This window comes from Balaenoptera acutorostrata, chromosome 18 (genome assembly GCF_949987535.1).
Source record: "Balaenoptera acutorostrata chromosome 18, mBalAcu1.1, whole genome shotgun sequence".
Classification (NCBI taxonomy): Eukaryota; Metazoa; Chordata; class Mammalia; order Artiodactyla; family Balaenopteridae; genus Balaenoptera; species Balaenoptera acutorostrata.
The window spans coordinates 16,063,872-16,085,480 of NC_080081.1; the positions used below are offsets into that span (position 1 = coordinate 16,063,872).

The window sequence follows — 21,609 nt, forward strand, 5'->3', positions numbered from 1 at the left end:
CACTACTTCACAAAATGATCTGAAGATTCAATGTAACACCTATCATAATGCCAGCTATAATCTAAAAAAAAAGAATCAATGGCCAAGTAAACTCGGTGTTATGGATAAATACTAAATAAGGCATGGAACAGTGTTATTACAACCTTGATGAAAATTATTTCACGTAACTATCTATAAATACATAGGATAGATTTATTTTTATTATATAGGCATTTAAAATTTTGCTATGATATAGTAGATGGGTGGAAAATAGTTTGATGAGTATATATGAGATATATGAGCTTTAACTATAAAGAACTTACAAAGTAATAAGGAAGTTAATGTCTGCATTAGTCATCTTGGGAGGCCTCATACACCTTAATCCCATGATCAAGTCACTATTAAAACAAGCGTGAAACTTCTCTTTTGGAATGCTTTCAGAGCTTGGAGTAACTACAGATTAGAATATTCATAGAAAGAATGTTGTGTCCTGTTAATGATAACTTCCACTTTTGCCAATAGCTACAAGTCATACAAAACCATTTTAATTTAATTTTTAAAGATGTGAGATTGGGGCTTCCCTGGTGGCGTAGTGGTTGAGAGTCTGCCTGCCAATGCAGGGGACACGGGTTCAAGTCCTGGTCTGGGAAGATCCCACATGCCGCAGAGCAACTAGGCCCGTGAGCCACAATTACTGAGCCTGCGCATCTGGAGCCTGTGCTCCGCAACAAGAGAGGCCGCGATAGTGAGAGGCCCACGCACCGCGATGAAGAGTGGTCCCCACTTGCCGCAACTAGAGAAAGCCCTCGCACAGAAACGAAGACCCAGCACAGCCATAAATAAATAAATGAAAATAAAAAAATAATTAAAAAAAAAAAAAGATGTGAGATTGATTTTCCTATTTGGCTTATGGTTGGGGGCCATGCAGCAAGCTGAAGAATTATGACCAAAGACGAAGCCTAAGGAATATGATAGCTTAGTAGATGTCTCAAGGATACCCCCAAATCCAGAAATCTAAAGGTAAACATATGCAGCAAACACTTAGTTGTCCAGAAGAAGCCAAAAAATATTAATTCAATTAAATATTGAGGGGTGGTGTCATCACAGTAAACCAGAAAGTGTGTGTGGTGCTTGTCTTCCCGTCGAAGGCACCCAATAAGTGCCACCCTTGAGTCTGTCTTCCTGTCTAAAATACCTGATATTTATGTGAGCTGCACATGGACAGGTGTCCTGGATTGAAGAAAAAGTAAGAGGACTCAGATAAAGGTTACTGAAAACTGCCTCTGTGGAAGAGTTGTATCCTGGATTTTGGGAAAAAAAGATTGAGTTCTGCTGCTAAAATAGAAAAATGATAGAAAAAATAAATTAAGGGAAGCCCTCTGTTTTAGAGATGACAGCAGAATCTCAATAAGGAAATTAAGCAGTCAGTAAAGGGTGGAAGTGAGGAAAGAAAGTCCAGGTCTTTAGGCTCTTTTTTTTTTTTTTTAATCATTTTCTACCAGACACTGATTTCTTCATGGCATTTGACAATGTGTATCATGAGATCCTTGTGGGCGAGTAACAGAAACAGCTGAATAACAGTAACATTAGGTTGCTTCAAAACTCATTGGACAACTTGACTGCAAAAGGGGTGAAAATAGCCTTGTTGACCTAGAAGAGGTTCTAGAACGAGAGCTCAGCCCTTGAGTTGTTCTGATCAACTTTCTATCGAATGTAATAAATGTTTACCGCATTTGTACAATACATCAAGCTGAAAAGGAAAGGTGATATGTGTGATGAATAAACAAGAATTCCTAAAGTACTGAACTACTTCAAAATAAAGTGAATATTTTTAGTAAAGAATATTTAGTAACAAAATTTTTAGTAAAAAACTCAGAATATATATATAAATTAACACTTGTACGCATGTTCAACTAATCATTGCACAAATAGAGTATGAGAAAGAGCCGATTTAAAGGGGGCCAGAAAAAGACCGAGTAATTTATGTTTTAGGCAAATTCTAGATGATCCTTTACCCAATACGATGACTTGAATTTTCTAATGCAACCAAAAGAGGAATGAATAGATTGTTTAAGATATTTCTACATCATTAGTAATTTTTTTTAAAAAAGTAAATCAAATCAAGACACTTCTTTCTGACAGACTGCCAAAACTCAAAAAAATTGGCATAGCCAGCATTGACAAGTTTGCTTATTTCTCAAACTGAGGAGCATTACAACAATATGCATTAAAAACCTTTAATATAGTATATATTTTTCACATTTTATAGTTACAAATTTACATTTAGGAATTTTTCCTGAAGAAATGATTATGGATGCATTCAAACATGTTTGTACAGGGATCATTATCAGAGTGATGTTTATAATAGCAAACAGAAAACAGTTTTACTATCCAATTAATAGGGAAAAGGTTGAGTAGCTTATGAAGAGGCATTTCTTTAGCAGAACACTATACAGTATAGATTTTTAAGAGCCATCATTCAAACTAGATTTTGATTTATGAAAATACAAAGAGGTTAATGATACGTTGTTGAGTGACAAAAGCAGATTACAGAAGAGTGAGTTATATGAACTCTTGTATCTACCTGTCCGTTTCTTGATATCTATAATGTGATTACGTTAACACGTGCACTTTATATATAAAAACTGGGTTATGTTATGCAAAAAATGTTGATTGTGTCTAATGTTTTCTTTTGCTTTTTATTGCAAATTAGTTATTAGCATAACTAAATAGCAAAATGAATTTTAAAACAGACAAATAAGTATTTACAGAATCGGAGAGATCACATGAGACCAATGTTTAATTTCCGGTCCAGAATAACAAAGCATTTAGTTTGTTTCCTTATTATTAAACCCATATTTGAGCATGGAATAATATAGAAAGCTCACAAAAGTTTAAGTGAGAATATAGCTCTCTGATTTTCAAAGTGCCATCATTTTCCTTGTAGGAAATCAGGCAGGAAATTACCACTATAAGTATTTTTGGAGCGCCTGTATTGGGGCCTCACACGTCTAGATTCATTCTAGGCCAAACATCAGTGTGACTTATACATACGCTTTTTTAAAATACGGGGATGGCTTAGCACAGTCATTATGAAAAAAGAAAAAAAAAAATATATATATATACGCATATAAATGGCTGACAGAGAAGGTGTACATGTTTTCAAAAAGCAACTAATTTTAAGTAAATTGTATGGAGACAAAATTCTTGGAGAGCTTCTATTGTTCCAAACCGTTGCCTTGAACGGTGGTTGGAGCTGTGCTTTTGCAGGGGCAACTTGATTTGGCAAATCTTTCTCTGAACAATGCAGGGCTATGAAGGAGTGTCAGCATATGGCAGGGCCGAGGTACAATTACCAATTGAAAGGTAATTTCTCCTGAGGTTCAGATGTTAATAGAGATATAGAGAGGGAAAACCAAACAAAGTAACCTCACCGAAATCTGAAACAACGGGAAAAATTCTTGCTGGCCATTGACTCACAGAATAAAACACTAAGCATAATGACATCAGCAGAGTTTGCTTTTTCCAGATTCCAACTTTAAGTACATTTTGAATAGTAAAACACACATAGCAATGTACATTATGAACATTAAAGTACTAGGGCAGTTAAACTGAACAGCAGCATAATCATCAATAGCACTTGGGAACATGGCTTTTGTGGTGGTTAATATTACTTTTATATTTTAATGCTTTTTTTTGCTAGTTCTTTGTATTTCTACAGATACGTCCATACTTCAGGGTTTTTTTTTGGTAATTTTAGTATTTCTTAACAAGCCTTACTAGTGTGACACTACAAATAAACTATGGCAAAACTAACAACAACAAAAACTTAGTGTTCAAGAAACCGAGTCTCTTTTATTAGTATTAAAAAAAGAAAATTCCAGAAAGAATGAGGATTATGTAAGAGAGGAAAAGAATAAGACAACTTTTTCTCCACAAAATATAACTTTTCCTAAGCAAAACATTAAGAAAAAAATAGAGCCGAAAACTACAAACCCAGTTGTAATGTGCTATGTGTTGAAGCAATCTGGTATAAATTACTGATGGAGGTCATGCATAGAGGTCATATGCACAGATGAGCTTGTACAGCAAAAGTACAAAATGGTCCTGACCTGCATCATGAGTTTTCATCTAAACCTGGCCTATGACGGCAGTCTCTAGGGTAACAACAAAAGGGCTATTTTAAAACATTCAATATAACAACCTAGGAGACCTTCAAGATGGCGGAGGAGTAAGACGCGGAGATCACCTTCCTCCCCACAAATACATCAGAAATACATCTACATGTGGAACAACTCGTACAGAACACCTACTGAACGCTGGCAGAAGACCTCAGACCTCCCAAAACGCAAGAAACTCCCCACGTACCTGGGTAGGGCAAAAGATAAAAGGAAAAACAGAGACAAAAGAATAGGGCAGGACTTGTGTACCTCTGGGAGGGAGCCGTGAAGGAGGAAAGGTTTCCACACACTAGGAAGCCCCTTCGCGGGCGGAGACTGCGGGTGGCGGAGGGGGGGAGCTTCGGGACCACGGAGGAGAGCGCAGCAACAGGGGTGCGGAGGGCAAAGCGGAGAGATTCCCGCACAGAGGCTCGGCGACGAGCAGCACTCACCAGCCCGAGAGGCTTGTCTGCTCCCCCGCCGGGGCGGGCAGGGCTGGGAGCTGAGGCTCGGGCTTCGGGCGGATCGCAGGGAGAGGCCTGGGGTTGGCAGCGTGAACACAGCCTGAAGGGGTTAGCGCACCACAGCTAGCCGGGAGGGAGTCCGGGAAAAAGTCTGCAGCTGCCAAAGAGGCAAGAGACCATTGTTTCGGGTGCGCGAGGAGAGGGGATTAAAAGCACCGCCTAAACGAGCTCCAGATGGGCGCGAGCCGTGGCTACCAGCGCAGACACCAGAGACGGGCATGAAACGTTAAGGCTGCTGCTGCCGCCACCAAGAAATCTGTGTGCGAGCACAGGTCACTCTCCACACCGCCCCTCCCGGGAGCCTGTGCAGCCCGCCACTGCCAGCGTCCCGTGATCCAGGGACAACTTACCCGGGAGAACACACGGCGCGCCTCAGGCTGCTGCAACGTCACGCCGGCCTCTGACGCTGCAGGCTCGCCCCGCCTCCTCTGTACCGCTCCCTCCCCCCCGGCCTGAGTGAGCCAGAGCCCCCGAAGCAGCTGCTCCTTTAACCCCGTCCTGTCTGGGCGGGAACAGACACCCTCAGGCGGCCTACACGCAGCCAGCGGCGGGGCCAATCCAAAGCTGAACCCCCGGAGCTGTGCGAACAAGGAAGAGAAAGGGAAATCTCTCCCAGCAGCCTCAGGAGCAGCGGATTAAGTCTCCACAATCAACTTGATGCACTTGCATCTGTGGAATACCTGAATAGACAACAAATCATCCCAAAGTTGAGGTGGTGGATTTTGTGTGATTTTGTCTCTATAGCTTTGCTTTTACCATTTGTCCTATGGTTCTGTCTGTCTGTTTTTTTTTTAAATATAATTTATAGCCCTTGTTTTCATTGGTGGATTTGTTTTTTGGTTTGGTTGCTCTCTTCTTTCTTTCTCTCTTTCTTCTTTTGTTTAATTACTTCTTAATTTTTTATTTTTAATAATTTACAAAAAATTTTATTTTAATAACTATTTCTTTTTATTTTCTTTCTTTCTTTTTTTCTCCCTTTTCTTCTGAGCCATGTGGCTGACAGGGTCTTTGTGCTCTGGCCAGGTGTCAGGCCTGTGCCTCTGAGGTGGGAGATGGGAGTTCAGGACATTGGACCACCAGAAACCTCCCAGCTCCACATAGTATCAAATGGTGAAAGCTCTCCAAGGGATCTCCATCTCAATGCTAAAACCCAGCTCCACTCAACAACCAACAGGCTACAGTGCTGGACACCCCATGCCAAACAACTAGAAAGACAGGAACACAACCCCACCCATTAGCAGAGAGGCTGCCTAAAATCATAATAAGGTAACAGACACCCCAAAACACACCACCGGACGCGTTCCTGCCCACCAGAAAGACAAGCTCCAGCCTCATCCACCAGAACACAGGCACCAGTCCCCTCCACCAGGAAGCCTACACAATCCACTGAACCAATCTTAGCCACTGGGGGCAAAAATAACCAATAACAATGGGAAGTACGAACCTGCAGCCTGCAAAAGGGAGACCCCAAACACAATAAGTTAAGCAAAATGAGAAGACAGAGAAACACACAGCAGATGAAGGATCAAGGTAGAAACCCACCAGACCAAACAAGAGGAAATAGGCAGTCTACTTGAAAAAGAGTTCAGAGTAATGATAGTAAAGATATCCAAAATCTTGGAAATAGAATGGGGAAAATACAAGAAACATTTAACAAGAACCTAGAAGAACTAAAGAGCAAACAAACAATGATGAACAACACAATAAACGAAAATAAAAATTCTCTAGAAGGAATCAATAGCAGAATAACTGAGGCAGAAGAACAGATAAGTGACCTGGAAGATAAAATAGTGGAAATAACTACTGCAGAGCAGAATAAGGAAAAAAGAATTAAAAGAATTGAGGACAGTCTTAGAGACCTCTGGAACAACATTAAAAACACCAACATTCGAATTACAGGGGTTCCAGAAGAATAAGAGAAAAAGAAAGGGACTGAGAAAATATTTGAAGAGATTATAGTTGAAAACTTCCCTAATATGGGAAAGGAAATAGTCAATCAAGTCCAGGAAGCACAGAGAGTCTGATACAGGATAAATCCAAGGAGAAACATGTCAAGACCCATATTAATCAAACTATTAAAAATTAAATACAAAGAAAAAATATTAAAAGTACCAAGGGAAAAACAACAAATAACATACAAGGGAATCCCCATAAGGTTAACAGCTGATCTTTCAGCAGAAACTCTGCAAGCCAGAAGGGAGTCGCAGGACATATTTAAAGTGATGAAAGGGAAAAACCTGCAACCAAGATTACTCTACCCAGCAAGGATCTCATTCAGATTTGATGGAAAAATAAAAACCTTCACAGACAAGCAAAAGCTAAGAGAATTCAGCACCACCAAACCAGCTTTACAACAAATGCTAAAGGAACTTCTCTAGGCAGGAAACACAAGAGAAGGAAAAGACCTACAATAACAAACCCAAAACAATTAAGAAAATGGTAATAGGAACATTCATATCGATAATTACCTTCAATGTAAATGGATTAAATGCTCCAAACAGAAGACATAGACTGGTTGAATGGATACGAAAACAAGACCCGTATATATGCTGTCTACAAGAGACCCACTTCAGACCTAGGGACACAAACAGACTGAAAGTGAGGGGATGGAAAAAGATATTCCATGCAAATGAAAATCAAAAGAAAGCTGGAATAGCAATTCTCATATCAGACAAAATAGACTTTAAAATAAAGACTATTACAAGAGACAAAGAAGGACACTACATAATGATCAAGGGATGAATCCAAGAAGAAGATACAACAGTTGTAAATATTTATGCACCCAGCATAGGAGCACCTCAAAACATAACAAATGCTAACAGCCATAAAAGGGGAAATCGACAGTAACACAATCATAGTAGCGGATTTAACACCCCATTTTCATCAATGGACAGATCATCCAAAATGAAAATAAGTAAGGAAACACAAGCTTTAAATGATACATTAAACACGATGGACTTAATTGATATTTATAGGACATTCCATCCAAAAACAACAGAATACAATTTCTTCTCAAGTGCTGATTGAACGTTCTCCAGGATAGATCATATCTTGGGTCACAAATCAAGCCTTGGTAAATTTAAGAAAATTGAAATCGTATCAAGTATCTTTTCCGACCACAATGCTATGAGACTAGATATCAATTACAGGAAAAAAATTTGTAAAAAATACAAACCCATGGAGGCTAAACAATACACTACTTAATAACCAAGAGATCACTGAAGAAATCAAAGAGGAAATCAAAAAATACCTAGATATACTTACCTGGCAGGGGAGATACCATGATCATGAAGGTGGTTTTCCCAGGACGAGGCTCACTCATTGCAATGCGAGTGTGCTGACGCCTGTGATTTCCCCAAATGGGGGAAACTCGACTGCATAATTTGTGGTAGTGGGGGACTGCGTGCACGCTTTCCCCCAGCAATTGGTGTTTAATAATAGAGCTGACCAGTTGAGCTGAATGAAAAGCGTAAAAACATTTGAGCTGGGCTTTCTCCTGCAGCGCAGTGGTTGAGAATCTGTCTGCTAATGCAGGGAACATGGATTCGAGCCCTGAGAAGATCCCACATGCCGCGGAGCAAGTGGGTTCGTGAGCCATAACTACTGAGCTTGCACGTTTCGAGCCTGTGCTCCGCAACGAGACAAGCCGAAACAGTAAGAGGTCCCTGCTCACCACAACTAGAGAAAGCCCACACATGGAAACGAAGACTGAACACAGCCAAAAATAAATAAACAAACAAATTCAAAAAAAAATTAAATTAGGTAATTTCAAAAAAAACACAAAAAACCTAGAAACAAAAGACAATGAAAACACAACGACCCAAAACCTACGGGATGCAGCAAAAGCAGTTCTAAGAGGGAAGTTTACAGCAATACAATCCTACCTCAAGAAACAAGACACATCTCAAATAAACAACCTAACCTTACACCTCAAGCAATTAGAGAAAGAACAAAAAAACCCCAAAGTTAGCAGAAGGAAAGAAATCAAGATCAGATCAGAAATAAATGAGAAGGAAATGAAGGAAATGATAGCAAAGATCAATGAAGCTAAAAGCTGGTTCTTTGAGAAGATAAACAAAATTGATAAACCATTAGCCAGACTCACCAAGAAAAAAAGGGAGAAGACTCAAATCAATAGAATTAGAAATGAAAAAGGAGAAGTAACAACTGACACTGCAGAAATACAATGGATCATGAGTGATTACTACAAGCAACTACATGCCCATAAAATGGATAACCTGGAAGAAATGGACAAATTCTTAGAAAAGCACAGCCTTCCATGACTGAACCAGGAAGAAATAGCAAATATAAACAGACCAATCACAAGCACTGAAATTGAGACCGTGGTTAAAAATCTTCCAATAAACAAAAGCCCAGGACCAGATGGCTTCACAGGTGAATTCTATCAAACATTTAGAGAAGAGTTAACACCTATCCTTCTCAAACTCTTGCAAAATATAGCAGAGGGAGGAACACTCCCAAACTCATTCTACGAGGCCACCATCACCCTGATACCAAAACCAGACAAAGATGTCACAAGGAAAGAAAACTACAGGGGACTATCACTGATGAACAAAGATACAAAAATCCTCAGCAAAATACTAGTAAACAGAATGCAACACCACATTAAAAGGATCATACACTATGATCAAGTGGGGTTTATCCCAGGAATGCAAGGGCTCTACCAGATATGCAAATCAATCAATGTGACACACCATATTAACAAATTGAGGGAGAAAAACCATATGATCATCTCAATAGATGCAGAAAAAGCTTTCAACAAAATTCAACACCCATTTATGATAAAAACCCTCCAGAAAGTAGGTATAGAGGGAACTTAGCTCAACATAATAAAGGCCATATATGACAAACCCACAGCCAACATCATTCTCAATGGTGAAAAACTGAAACCATTTCCTCTATGATCAGGAACAAGACAAGGTTGTCCACTCTCAAAACTATTATTCAACATAGTTTTGGAAGTTATAGCCACAGCAATCAGAGAATAAAAAGAAATAAAAGAAATCCAAATCAGAAAAGAAGTAAAACTGTCACTGTTTGCAGATGACATGATACTATATATAGAGAATCCTAAAGATGCTACCAGAAAACTACTAGAGCTAATCAATGAATTTGGTAAAGTAGCAGGATACAAAATTAATGCATAGAAATCTCTTGCATTCCTATACACTAATGAGGAAAACTCTGAAAGAGAAATTAAGGAAACACTCCCATTTACCATTGCAACATAAAGAATAAAATACCTAGGAATAAACCTACCTAAGGAAACAAAAGACCTGTATGCAGAAAACTATAAGACACTGATGAAAGAAATTAAAGATGATACAGATGGAGAGATATACCATGATGGAGAGATATACCATGTTCTTGGATTCGAAGAATCAATATTGTGAAAATGACTACACTACCCAAAGCAATCTACAGATTGAATGCAATCCCTATCAAACTACCACTGGCATTTTTCACAAGACAACCTCTTCAATAGTGGTGCTGGTAAAACTGGACAGCTACATGTAAAAGAATGAAATTAGAACACTCCCTAACACCATACACAAAAATAAACTCAAAATGGGTTAAAGACCTAAATGTAAAGCTAGACACTATAAAACTCTTAGAGGAAAACATAGGCAGAACACACTATGACATAAATCACAGCAAGATCCTTTTTGATCCACCTCCTAGAGAAATGGAAATAAAAACAAAAATAAACAAATGGAACCTAATGAAACTTAAAAGCTTTTGCACAGCAAAGGAAACCATAAACAAGAAGAAAAGACAACCCTCAGAATGGGAAAAAATATTTGCAAATGAAGCAACTGACAAAGGATTAATCTCCAAAATTTACAAGCAGCTCAGGCAGCTCAATATCAAAAAAGCAAACAACCCAATCCAAAAATGGGCAGAAGATCTAAATAGACATTTCTGCAAAGAAGATATACAGATTGCCAACAAACATATGAAAGGATGCTCAACATCACTAATCATTAGAGAAATGTGAATTAAAACTACAATGAGGTATCACCTCACACCAATCAAAAGGGCCATCATCAAAAGGTCTACAAACAATAAATGCCAGAGAAGGTGTGGAGAAAAGGGAACCCTCTTGCGCTGTTAGTGGGAATGGAAATTGATACGGCCACTATGGAGAACATTATGGAGGTTCCTCAAGAAACTAAAAATAGAACTACCATACGACCCAGCAATCCCACTACTGGGCATATACCCTGAGAAAATCATAATTCAAAAAGAGTCATGTACCACAATGTTCATTGCAGCTCTATTTACAATAGCCAGGACATGGAAGCAACCTAAGTGTCCATCGACAGGTGAATGGATAAAGAAGATGAGGCACATATATACAATGGAATATTACTCAGCCATAAAAGGAAACAAAATTGAGTTATTTGTAGTGAGGTGGATGGACCTAGAGACTGTCATACAGAGTGAAGTAAGTCAGAAAGAGAAAAATAAATACCATATGCTAACACATATATATGGAATCTAAAAAAAAAAAATAAGGTTCTGAAGAACCTAGGGGCAGGACAGGAATAAAGACACAGACGTAGAGAATGGACTTGAGGACATGGGGAGGGGGAAGGGTAAGCTGGGACGAAGTGAGAGAGTGGCATGGACATATATACACTACCAAATGTAAAATAGATAGCTAGTGGGAAGCAGCCGCATAGCACAGGGAGATCAGCTCAGTGCTTTGTGACCACCTAGAGGGGTGGGATAGGGAGGGTGGGAGGGAGACGCAAGAGGGAGGAGATACAGAGATATATGTATATGTATAGCTGATTCACTTTGTTATAAAGCAGAAACTAACACACCATTTTAAAGCAATTATACTCTAGTAAAGATGTTAAAGTATATATGTATGTGTGTGTGTGTATATATATACATATAACAACCTACATGTATCTGTCCTTGATTCAAAATTGGATCCACAAAACTAGTCACCCATCCATCAACAAATATATATTGATCATGTAGAGTAAACAAGTCACTGAAGGTATACTAAGCCATGAGCAAGTTCCTTATCTTAATAGTCTATAATAGAGGTGCTAAGGCATGTACACAAATAACCATAATATAACCTACAAGTATCATAGGAGAGATCTGAATAAAGCATTCTGATAGTTTGGAAAAGGAAGAGATTAGTTCCAGTACAATACAATAATCTACTGTTGGCACAGAAACCATCGGGAGCCATTGCAAATATTTGGGACATAGCCTGTAGAATCAGAAGATGCCTAGTTCCGTACGACAGTCAGGCAGCATATGTGAAACACTTTGGTCACTGAAGTGATAACTGGTTTTCCTTTATCATCTCAATTTCCACATGCTTTAGGTTCTCTGCCAAAGCCACCTATTTTTTTTTTTCCTGTCTACGATTTTTTAAAATTTAATGTTTCTACAGAATGGTATGATTACGTCTACAAATTTCACTGAATTACTGGTTTCATCAAAATAGCAGAATGTGCAGTTTGTTGATAGAAATAAGCCTTTGCAGGTCACTCTTAGATATAGGGAAGAGGTACAGATCACTCTTTAAAGGAGCTGCTTGATGCGACCGTGACAAACGCCTAGAAGAAGCAGAAAAGTAGACTGCGGTTATCAAATGACAAATCTTTCCCCATGGGTCTGGGAAGAAAGGACACCTTTGACTTATCACTGGCTGCTCCTGAAAATTCAAGACGAGACAGGTGCTCAGCAGAAAGTGAAAGCTTTATTCTCTTTCACAAAGTTATCTTTATTATAAAGTACCACGAATACCCAAGACAGAGTAATCTTAGTGATAGCTAGTACACGTTATAAGTGAGGGGGGAAAGCCTATATTGAAATTCTGTAAAAAGGGCTATTTGTTCCCTTAATTATAACTGTAGCTCCATATAAATCTCTTGTTTCCTTTCCAAACCTGGTGAATAATACGGTTATTAGATTTACATTACTGAGCTATCAGTACACTATCAATGTGTTTCCAACCACAAAAATTGCTTCGATTACCCTGTGCCAAGTGGAAAGACACAAAACAATTCTTTAGCAAAAAGCCAGAGGTTATACTTTTAAATTGTGTGGGGAAAAAAAAAAATACGAGCCTCCATGCCTCGTTATAGATAGCAGTGATTGACAGGCTGTATTAAAGTGAGGAGCCTTGAGAAAACTGTGTTATAAATTAAGAGCAACAAGTGAATAATTTGTGTATAAATGTTTCATAAGTCATCCAAATCAATGCTAACCCATTTCTCCTTATTAGGATCTAGAGATATCCAAGCAAAGTTTTAAAAATTAAAAAGTGATAAGCAGTGCACAAGAAAATGAACATCATAATTTATTTGATGTCATTTTAATGAATTCAATTTACTTTTTTCTTTTTGCCAGTGTTGAGTTCAACTGTAGATGGTGTCTTGGCTATTATTGTAAATATATCTTTTGTGCTCAAAATTACTTACAAAATACTAATCAGGCTTATTTCCTGCTCAGTTCTGTTAGCTTAGCCCTTGAAAGCATAGTTCCTAAGATTTAGAGACGGTTTTTGAATAGTCAAGCCCTTCCTACGGCACTGGGAAATTAAATTTGATTCCTCTCCTGCTATTGCAGAATGCTTATTCCATCAGCAGTAATTTAATTAGGGGCTATGTGTTCTGAAAATATAAGTATTTCTTTCATGAAAAAATTAATGTTGTGTATTTTTATGTTCCTGTCACCTTCAAGAAGAAACTTATGACCAAAAGCAACTGATAGAAGAATGTCTTATACTTCAGATGAGGCCCCAGAGAGATTTCTGGATAGTTGGGTACTCTAACTAATTATCAGCCTACACATTCTGGCCACACGATCAGGTAATTACAAAGTGTTTTCGAAGTCTAATCTGACTTCTATACATTGCAGGAATTAATATTGCTTTTAATCTCCCGGTCCGAAAGTGACCTTTTGCCTAGAAACAGTACCAAGAGGGAATCTCTTACACCTAAGGGATAAGCCACTAGGCATACTACCTGAGCGAAGCAAGGATGATCATTGTTCTATGCATACCTAAGAAAGCACATTTAGTAGTCTTAGAAAATCATCTACTTAAATTTGAAAAAAATAAATGACTGCTGTATCCTAGATCCTCTTGATTTTGATGATCGCCTCATGATACAGAAAACAGGCTGCATAAAATGGAGCTGACCAGTTGCTGCCTTCCACTTTGTAAGTGACTGGAAGTTGACTGAGCAAAGTGCCCTCAACTTGGAAACAGTTGTCAAAAATCTTATACTACTTTGTCGACTTCCCTAGTCAGGGTCACCTGTTCAGCAGAAGTTAAAATAACTGAAATGAAGGAATACAAAAACAAAAAGGACTTTGTAGGATTGACTCATAAGATATCTGTTCAGCCATTCTTGGTTTTGTTTTGGTGTCAGTTACTTTTCAGAGGTCGTGTGAATTGTGTTGCACTGCTGACCATGAGCCACAACTCACAGCCAGAATGTCCGGGTGACCATCTTGATAGCTAGATCTAACTATGTTCATTAACGGGCCAATTACATTCTTAATTTTATATAGATAGTCTTGCTATCTTTGAAATCAACTGGGGTGTTTTCTTAGTTCTACATACTGAGAAACCTAAATGGATTATTAAGCCTAAAAGTTATGTCTGGCTTTATGATCCCATCTTTCATGAATTCAATGAGATTGTATCATTTTAGAAACTAAAGGTTCAGAAATCATATCATGAGGTCATCAATTTCTCATAGAGGCTCTTTCATGACAGTGAAAGGTATATTAGAAAGATCACTGAAATGTTGCTGTAATTTCCCCCCAATTATCTCTTTACTCCTAAGGTCAATTCAGCTATCTTCACTGATAAGAAATATCAGTATCACTGAGGTGTTCAAATGCAGATACCATATAGAACATAAGATAGAATCATCTCAAATTTGAAGTCATGAATAATTCCAGTGGGTGTAATCTCTGTGTTCAGCGACTTTCCTTCTTCAATTCACTAGTCTCTTATTAACTCAGAACAACTTGATTCGTAAGTGTTAAGAATATTTTTTGAGATACATACTTAAATCCCAAACCTACTCACCAACTGTTATGTTGATCATTGCTGACTGTATTTATTCAAGCCAAATTACATTTATTATTATGTTTATTATTGACTTTAGGTTCTCATCTCATTGTCATGTTATAAAATAAAAATGTAATTATATTTAATGAGTTAAATGAGTATATTTAAAGGCAAATAAATTTCAGATTATATATGGTATCCTGTGTGCTCATCCTGTTTCAAAATATGATTGCAAAATTTTAGAACATGTTATTTGTGGTGTCTGCTCTCTACACATATAATCCAGTGTTGAAAGATATATATTTATTTACATTTGGACTCTTCCACTTTAGAAACATAAATTCTTAATATTTTTGAATTAAAGAGAGAAGAGAACCATATAACATGCCAATGTGCACAAGATATAATAGGTAATTAGAATGTGAGCCAATAGTTCAAAAAATTTTAACATAGTAAGTCCAGTTAAAAACATGTATTTCACGTACATCAAAACAAAATATAATTTATAATTAATCATATAATTTCTGCTTTCTCAGGTTACATAATGGACTGAGTAGAACTGAAATCCTCAAAGTGAAATTTGAGGATCAAATTTCCAATATTCTAAATTTTATCAGTGAAATTGTATTGAGATAAAATTTTAAACAGACCAAAAAATCAAGGATGAGAAATGCCCAAAATTGCAATAGAGTTGTCCCTGAGGTATAGTTGGAGGACTGGTTCTAGGATACCCACTGATACAAAAATCTGTGGATGCAAAGTCCCTCATACAAAATAGTGTAGTATTTGCATATAACCTCTGATATATTATACTTTAAATCAAATCTAGATTACCCATAATACCTAATACAATGTAAATGCTATGTAAATAGTTGCTAGTGGGCAGCAAATTCAAGTTTTGCTTTTTAGAACTTTCTGGAATTTTTTTCCTGAATATTTTCAATCCATGATTGGTTGACCCAAAGACGTGCAACCCGATGATACGGAAGGCTGACTGTATATGAATATCAAACTAATCTACAAAAGTCATCACATGACTGTACATCAATATTGAAAGAAGCTAGAAATCACACAGAAATCATGCAACAAATGAACGGTTGGTTTCAATTTTTATGGGTGGTCTGCTTCTCTGCGGTTCTGCTAGCCATCATTCAGAACAGTAGGGAAAGGATCAGAAACTATACAATGCTTCAATGTAGCCAAACTTTTCAAAGTCAGATACTTTGATACTTTCCAAATGGCTTTTATCCTGCAAGATTTAGGGTGTGGGAAACAGCCAGTATTCCCACTGGGGATGGCGACTCATCAGATTCTCCCTAGCAACAACCAAACTTAGGCAATCCTATCACACCACCACAGCTTTTCTAAGCTCTTTATAATTTTCCAGTATGAAAGCTAGATTTTTTTTTTTTTTTTGCCTTTTCCACAACAGGATCATTGCCATTCTAGCAGATTTTCCAATTATTCTAACAGCATTCTTTGAAGATCAAAACAAGACCACATTCTGAAAGCCAGAGAAACTGTTAGAAAGAAATGTGTTGATGCTGATAGTTGTGAACACTTTTGCCCATTTAAAACCCCCAAACTTTGGCCAAGCCATGATTTTCATTTCAGTTAAAATCAATACTTTATTCATTCTGTGAGAATGCCCTGATGGTTATTTCAATAACATTCCAATTAAAGTAACTGTGCAGAAGGCTTCTACATGTTTCCATAAATTAAAAAAAGTAAACAATTTTTTGTCTATATTTTCTCATGACTAAAATCCAACTGAACTATGAATATATCTGTTGGCTGAATCACTGACAAAAATCTCATCTCTCTAATATACAAAAGTGGGTCATAATTTTTTCATGTCCCTGAAAGAAAACGACGGTGATTTACATTTGCTATTATTTTACTTAAAACAAAGTCTTATAGTATTACAATACTACTACAATTCCAGTGCCAACATAAGTGCTATTAGAGATATTAACCTGGACTATTGACAATTTGTTATATTTTATCAATGAGCAAGCTTCGATGTCTAAGTTACGTCTTAGCTGGCTAGGCATACTTACATTAGAAATATTAGTACTGAAAAGCACATTTTCTTCATTATAAAGAGCTGACCAATAATGAAAATAGAGAATACAGAGACACAGTTGAGATCGATGTTCTTGTTCAAAGTCATACTGTTAAGAAAAATAACTTTTTTCCTTAATCACTTTTCTTAACCATTTTGACTCTTCTAAGTATTTTTATCCTTCTTCCAATTTTGCCCCAACTATGGTTTTGCCAAATATTTATTGAATGTCAAATGGTTGTAGCTCAGATCTATGGTTTTGTAAATAACACAACTTGGTTCTCTATGAATAATTAAATACATGAATTCTTTACATGTTCACCCATTTATTCATTCAACAGATATTTATTAAGCACAGTGTAACTAATAAAAACAATACATGTTTTCATGATTGTACACACTATACACACAAAATATATATAAATAGTTATAAAGCATGGACTGAACTTGAATCGTTAAACGTAAGATCTGTAACAAAATGCGTGAAAGTTCTTTGCCAACCTGAGGCTTTTGCCTGTGCCTATGTACTTGGCACATGGCAGCTGCTCAGTAAATGTTTGTCTTGTAAGAAGAGGTGCAGCTAAATTACTCAGGTAGTGAAAAGCATCCTTCCCAGTTAGGATCATTAGAAAAAAAATTTGAAATGGAAATATCTCAAAAAAACCTTGACACATGGAAATAGTTCTAAGGTGAGCTATTTCCTCATCTTTTTCCCACTGAATTTTGTTTTTGATCTCTATCACAGTGGTTGTTTTACTGTATTTAACTTACTTCTTTTTATGCCCATCTCCTATTCCAGAATATGTAGAATATGTGTTCTCAATTGTTGCTTGTGTGTCATTAAGTCTTTGTATCCTTAGCATATATGTATTTCTTCAAAATATATATGATAATTGTTCCAGTCATGTTTTAAGTAAATTATCTTGGATCTTTATCTTTAAAAGCTCTTGTTCTTCAAATAAAAGTACCATAATGTTGATTTTATAGCTTTACGAAAGATTTCACATGCAAGCAAGTATATTCCTTGAAGATTTTTAGAGACTTTTTTATGCCAGAAAGAAAACTATAATCTTACATGACATTTTAAAATAATCGCCATAGTAACATGCTCTCAAAATTTTCACCCTGCAGGAAGTTACTGCAATTTCATTTACTAATGTAGTTGAATTTTGGAAGACAGTTTATTTAAAATGTCCATAAACATACACTTCTACATTTATGCAACTTCAGTGTTCAATGCTAATTCAAGACGAACAGTACCTGACATAAGGTTATCTAAAGCTACCCATTAATGAAGACTTCATTATGCATGTCTGGGTTAAAAGGTAGATGTTAAACTTTATATAAGAGCTTATGGATGTGTTGAGTTTGGGGGGAAAATTCTGGACTATTTTACTACCCACTATGCCTTATCATTCATCCATATATTCTATGATATCAATTGGCCCATTGTTTGGGGCTTCAAAGAATTTAGAAATAAGGAAAGGTAAGTGGGCTACTGAGAGCCTACTTTGTTCAGGCTAAATGCTAGACGCTGGGCACTGAGAGACTGAAAAGTCCTTGAAGTGCTTATAGCCTAATGAGGATAACAGATAGATAAACAGACAATTACACTACAGCCCATTAACCATGTTGGCAGAGTGTAAATGGATAGAGTCATTCTGCAGGGCTATTTGGTGATGTAAAAGCTGTAAAAACTTGCCTACCCTTTGATCCAACAAGTCTCCTTCTAGACATCTTGTCATTTATCTCTGGGTGCTTGGTTTCCTTGCTCTGTTTTTCCTATAGTTTCACTACAATCATGCATTACTCTGCTATTATGCCAAAAACTGTCACTTTTGGAAACTGATAAGTGCAGGTTGAACAGAGAGGACCAGAGAGATAGGAGATGAGGCTGCAGTAAGACTGGGAACCTTAGACAATTCTCTGGGGAATTTGGATTTTATTTAAGGAAGTAGGAGGGGAAAGAAAGTATGGGAGATTCAAAGCACTGGAAAGACAGTCCTCCATTAAGAGACAAGATGTAGATCCAGGGGACATTTCACAAGAGTTTGCGCACCCTGAGGTACATGCTTAGAAATGAAGTGCCACTCCCTGCGGGCCCATCTGAGCCCTCCTCATGCATGGGGTTTATGGCATTTCACTCTAGGTGGTCAGAGAGAACTGGCTTAACATGCCAGTTGAGCCGAACATTAAGCTGCATTTGACAGACAGAGCTTTTCAGCCTACCATCTTAAGTCTGCCTTAGAAATTTGACCTTAGGTTATCTTAACACCATTTAAATTTTGCTCATTAGCTTCCAATGTAATTTAGATGTTTGTCATCAACATGCCTTGTACAGCATGTGCTGAGAAGCAAGACAAAGACACTATTCTTTAAATTCTGCTAATCTTTAGGCCATAAAATCCTTTGTCCATCATTAACCGTGAACACCCATTTTTTCCAAAGAAATAAGTATGTTCACTTTGTTGTACAGCAGAAACCAACACAATGTAAAGCAATTATACTTCAATAAAGATATATATATATATATATAAAAGAAATAAGTACATTTACATTGCTTTCTAGGGTCTTGGCAATAACAACGCAGAGAAACAAAAACCCAAAGGGAAACAGAGACTCTGAGAGCAGGTCGTGCTCACCAGCACACTGCACACCGGCTCCACTCACACCCCACTTGGACCTTCCCAGTAGGGAAAAGGAACGGGCATTACCACTGGGATTAAATTCAAGGACTGTTCCAGGGCTCTCAAGGTAAGCAAGAGCATTGAATGATAAACAGCACTGAATGATGGTGGGTTTGCTATGCTTAGCATTAACAAATTTATAACTTGTGGTTAGATACCTTTGGATTTTGATACTGTTGACTTCCTTCTTGAAATTCCTTCCTCCTCTGCTTGAAAGATACATGTATTTCTGGTCTTTCTTGCTTCTTTTTGGACTACTCTTCTGGTTCTGACTTTTAAGAAACTCTTATTTCTTCTCCACCCTGGACCCGCTTTCATGTTTCTTCTCTCTCTTCTTTGACCACTGCTCCTGCTTTTCCTAACTCTTCCTCTTCTAAATGCATTTTCTTCCCAGATGGCGTCCCTGCCCCTCTTCTCTTCTAACTCTCCTCTCATTCTCCCTGTAAACTCATTCATTCCACAGCTCCCACAATCACCACCTGTGTTTTAGATGAATATCAAATTACTCTTTCCAGCATCAACACTCTCCCAAAGATAAACTCTCACATTTCCATAGACTCTCACATTTCCATCTGCCTCCTGGATAACTTGAAAACTTACTGCTGCTCAAACCAAATTTACCATGTTCCATCTGACATCAGCTCCACCTTCTGACTCTTCTGTTTATTAATGCACCACAGCTCCTCAAGTCACCCGGACTCATGTATCAGTATCACCACCTCCATGCCATTCTGTCTCTACCAGTGCAATCAACTACCAGGATTCTAACACAGAAGACAAAGTAACAGAAGGGGTATTGTCTCCACCCACTATCACAAACCCGACATTTACAACTCTTCTATGAAACAGAATGAGAACGCTCAGTGATTACATAAAATAGGTCTTTATCTTTGTGCCACTTATTGCCACTAACCGTTAAAGACAAATTTAATTAAGGACACATTTGTTGGGAATAGGAACTAAAAAACTGGATTCCTTAACACAGATTTCAGGGATTTATGTCTATCGTATACTAACTTATGAAGTTAACAAAAATAATATAATATCTTAGGTAAACTTCATAGCTTCTTAGAAATAGTAATTTGAAAGCTGGATACACCTGAAAATTATGTAAGATTATTCCTCATTGTGTGTATGTGAATTAGATTTTCTTATTTGAAAAGTTTATTACAAAATGTCTGAGTTTTTGAAAAAAGGTAATTTAAAAAATATTTTTACAATGGATTTATAAAGGAAGCCCCAAAAATAACTGGATCAGAATTTATATTCTAGGTTATGTGCCTCTTCCTTTGTGTTTCAGCTTCTGAAATTTCACTCATTATAGAGTTCACTACTTCATATATAATGGTTAGATGTAAAGTAGGCACTAGTCATACCATGTGTACCAGTATAATAAATTGTTTTTCTTGTTTGTTATTAAATCTATCAATTAATAATTTTACCTTAAATTTAAGTGCTAATAATATATTCCATCCATAGCTGTTTGACTTAGTTTATGTGATATATTTCCAATGCCTATAGAAACAAAATTATGCAGTGTTTGTTATATTTCCTATAGGAAGACATACACATTCCTGCATTTTGTCATGTTGAGGATAGGATGATGTCACCTTCACCATAAGTACAAGATTTATAGCAATGTCCAAATCTACCAACAACTTAGACAGCCTTGGAAATGAGCTCTAATGGACAGGAACAAATCTTTAGAGTTCAGACATGTGTGACCTGAGTGCTTGGGGGCTCATGTACTTGGGAAACACACCCAGAGAATATGAACCTCTAACAAGGTGGGGCAATAGGAAATGAGCTCTTTACCTTTGCATTCAGTATGAGAGTAAAGAGTTTGCTGATTTTGACTAAACAAGTCTCCTAAAAATAAAAAAAAAGAAGAGAGAAAAGAAAAAAAAAAACAAACCCCACATTTCCTTCCAAGCTAATTCTAGAAGAAAGGATTCCTTTTCTTTTAAGGCAGGAATGGGAAATACATTAGTTGGATTGAAATGAAAGAACTATTTTGCAATTACCTTTGAACAACTATCAGATTCTAACAGCAATGTAAGAATGTTAATAAGAAATCTTTAGATAGGAAAGAGGTCAAGATAAATAAGAATTAACC

General features: G+C 37.2%; 1 protein-coding gene and 1 non-coding gene across 2 annotated transcripts in view; one reads left to right on the forward strand and one right to left on the reverse strand.

Moving 5' to 3' along the window:
• Positions 1-21,609, reverse strand: part of GPC6 (glypican 6) — a 1,076,681-nt gene that overhangs the window by 476,884 nt on the left and 578,188 nt on the right. The window lies entirely within an intron of this gene.
• Positions 7,920-8,083, forward strand: LOC114235849 (U1 spliceosomal RNA). The gene has a single exon (XR_003621936.1). It is a non-coding gene; the product is annotated as a U1 spliceosomal RNA (small nuclear RNA).